Genomic DNA, 653 nt, shown 5'->3' with positions numbered 1-653 from the left:
ACGGCCCCCTTTCCCCTCCGGGTCACGAGGCACAGAGAGGCTGAGCGCCTTGCGCGGGTCACACAGCTTCGGGCAGAGGAGCTGGGGTCCGAACCCGTCCTTCCAGCCACGTGGCCTCCTGCAGCCAGTGCCCCCGGCGCCGCCGCGGGAGCTTCATACATAGGGAGGGCGGCCAGTGTGGCTCAGCCGATGCGCATGGTCCCAGGAACCAAGAGTTTGCTGGTTCTATTCCCGGTCAGGCGCCCTGCAGGAGGCAGCTGCTGCATGGTGTTCTTCTCTCATCGATGTTCCTATCTCTCTATCCATTCCCCTTCCTCTCTCTCTAAAAATCAAAGCACATTTTTTAAAAGCAATGAATTATGCCCTGACCGGTTTGGCCCCGTGGATAGAGCGTCGGCCTGCAGACTGAGGGGTCCCGGATTCGATTCCGGTCAAGGGCATGTGCCTTGGTAGCAGGCACATCCCCAGTGGGGGGTGTGCAAGAGGCAGCTGATGGGTGTTTCTCTCTCATCGATGTATCTAACTCTCCATCCCTCTCCCTTCCTCCCTGTAAAAAGTCAATAGAATATATTTTAAAAAACAAATAAACAAACAAACAAAAAACCTAAATGTGAAAATTTTGGCTTTCCTTTTTTCCTCTCTGGTCTACAATT

This window comes from Myotis davidii, unplaced genomic scaffold (genome assembly GCF_000327345.1).
Source record: "Myotis davidii unplaced genomic scaffold, ASM32734v1 scaffold663, whole genome shotgun sequence".
In the NCBI taxonomy this organism is placed as follows: Eukaryota; Metazoa; Chordata; class Mammalia; order Chiroptera; family Vespertilionidae; genus Myotis; species Myotis davidii.
Note: the sequence above shows the minus strand (reverse complement) of the source record.